Here is a 2,428-nt window from a genome sequence, read left to right as displayed (position 1 = left end):
AGGACCGGCCTTGGGGACATGCCATGAAGTCCAGAGGTGCCCAGGGGCTCTTCGTGACCCGAGGGCGCTGCTAGAGGGTACCGGCAGAGCCGGCATGTGGATTTAGGAGCTTCCTGGTGCCTTGGTGTCCCTCTGCTGTGTGCTGGCGTTGTGCACTTCCCCATGCACGGTGCTCCGCGGGTGACCCCACGGGGCTGCCGGCTCCTTGCCTACTCCTCCTGCTCCCTACCTGTTCCCTGCCTGCTTCTGCTGCTCCTCCTGATCTCCTGCCTGCTCCTCCTGCTCCCTAACCACTCCCTGCCTGCTCCTTCCTGCTCCTCCTGCCCTCGGCATGTGGGGCTGATGCTGCCACTAGGGCACTGATGGGAGCTGCTGGCAGGTCCCTAGTGACCCTGGAGCACAGTCCAGCCCCCTGGGGAGGAAGCAGAGGGTGACACCTCAGCTTCAGTTGTTTCTGCAATTCACGGCCACAATGTCTCCTCTGAAAGTGTCTCTGTGCTCTGTTTCGTAGGGAAGGGTTACAAATCCATGTGAAGATGCATGAATGTTCTCCATGTGACCACACAACCTTTACCTACTGCACTGTGAGACTCCACTGCCCCAACTCAGCCAGTCTCCTGGTGTGCCCAAGCCTTGGTATGCCCAAGGAAAGCCTTACTGATCTCACACATGAAGCTGAACAAACTGGCTGTAGAGATGAGAAAGTTAGATACAGGGTACGGGGGCTCCTCATCCCATCTCAGTGCTCATTGTCACCCTTGGACTGAGCTTGGTGTCACCAGCTGAGTGTGCAGGACTCAATGGATGAAGGATCTGCAGATGTATCTTCATTATGCTCTACTTGTTGGATAGAAACCTGAAGAATCTCTATGAGCATGAAAAGGAGCTAAAAGAAATCTCTGCTGACCCTGAGTCCTGTCCCATATTCTGCCCTTATCAGGCTCTCTGCCCTCCAACCCCTCTCTAGGCAGATCCTTACTTGAGGGATGTCTACTTAGCCCAGAACTCATAAAGGCATAATTTAACTTTTCTCCTTAAAACCACTGCTGTTGGCTCTCAGCCTGGCAGAGCTGTCTGTGGGGTTGGGGCTGTAGGCAGTGGGTTTGTTCTCCATGCTTTGGTTTACCTTATGGACCATGTGTAGGGCTGTGCCCAGGAAGGGGCTGTGAGATAGGAAAATTGGGGGGGTTAATTTTTATTTTTTAAATGTGTTTGCAGAAAGTCAGAGGAACAGAAGAGCTGCCCCTTGTTGGGGTGGCCAGAGGAAAGCATTTGAGAAGAGGTAAATGGTGCTGAACCATGGTGGTGGAGCAGAACCCAAGTGCTCATGGGCTTGCCCCAGCCTTCCCATTGTGCCACAGTCATCCCAGTGTGATTCATCATTTCCAGTGTGCTCTAGCACAACGGGCTGGTGCTGAGCAGAGGGTGCTGTGGAGGGAGTTACAGCCCACCTGCAGTGAGGCCTTTTGATCTTCTGCATGCAAATCCTTCCTACCCAGTATCTTCTCTGAAGCTGAGCTCTGGGGCAGAAAGCTGCTGCCTCCCACCTCCTCACACCCTGTGGGAAAGGGAGGAAGTCACACAGCCTTTCCAGGGAGGCTTGCCTTCCAGTTTGTCCAGGATGGGAACATGGAGCTCCAGCAAAGTGGATTGGCTTCAAGAAAGCTCTAATGATGGGAAGATGTCTTCTTTCTCCCAGGGAGGATGAAGCGCTTGGTTGGGTCTGTGTGGGGCTTGAGGGCACTGGTGGATGCTGGGCTGGCCCTGTGGATGCCTTGGAGCAGAGGGACCCCGTCCTGCAGCGCTGCAGAAGGAGAAGAGCAATCCAAGCCCTGGCTGTTGGCAAACCTGCCGCTGGGACTCGGGCTCTAGCCGCGATCGCCGCAGCCCCAGCGCAGGGCACTGAGCGCGGTGTGGCCCCGGCCCCAGCGCGGCCCCGCGGCCGCTGCTCCCCTGCGCCCGGATCCGCCAGGGACCAGCGGAGCTTCCCGGCCGCTCCCCGCTCCCTCTCGCTGCTGCAAGGGCATCCCTGCGGCACCGGCGCTTCCCGGCCGCATCCAGGGTCGGTCCCGGGGGAGCGCGGCCCGTGCCCAGGTCCTCGTCGTTCTTCTCCCCCTCCTCCTTTGTCACTCTGGCTTCTGGCTGGCCCCAGCAGGGCAAACTTGGTGTTTGTGCGTGCCAGGGCAGAGGTCCTGGTCCTGGTGATGCTCGTCATCACGGGAGGTGGCCCTCCACTGGGGTGGCTTTGTTGGGGTGGAAGAGGCCAAAGTAAATCCCCACATTGTCTCTCCAGTGCCACGGTGAAATGGGGTCCTCACCGCCTCTCTTGAGCGTCCCCCAAAATCCCAACTGTGAGCCTGGATAGCTCAGCTGGGAGAGCATCAGACTTTTAATCTGAGGGTCCAGGGTTCAAGCCCCTGTTCAGGCA

At 57.6% G+C, this 2,428-nt stretch overlaps 1 non-coding gene across 1 annotated transcript; it reads left to right on the top strand.

Annotated features, from left to right (window-relative positions):
* The first annotated feature begins 2,355 nt into the window (after nucleotides 1-2,355).
* On the top strand, nucleotides 2,356-2,428 carry TRNAK-UUU (transfer RNA lysine (anticodon UUU)). The gene has a single exon. It is a non-coding gene; the product is annotated as a tRNA-Lys (tRNA).

The sequence above is a fragment of the Melopsittacus undulatus genome, chromosome Z, assembly GCF_012275295.1.
Source record: "Melopsittacus undulatus isolate bMelUnd1 chromosome Z, bMelUnd1.mat.Z, whole genome shotgun sequence".
Classification (NCBI taxonomy): domain Eukaryota; kingdom Metazoa; phylum Chordata; class Aves; order Psittaciformes; family Psittaculidae; genus Melopsittacus; species Melopsittacus undulatus.
This window is presented reverse-complemented; position numbering and strand designations above follow the sequence as displayed.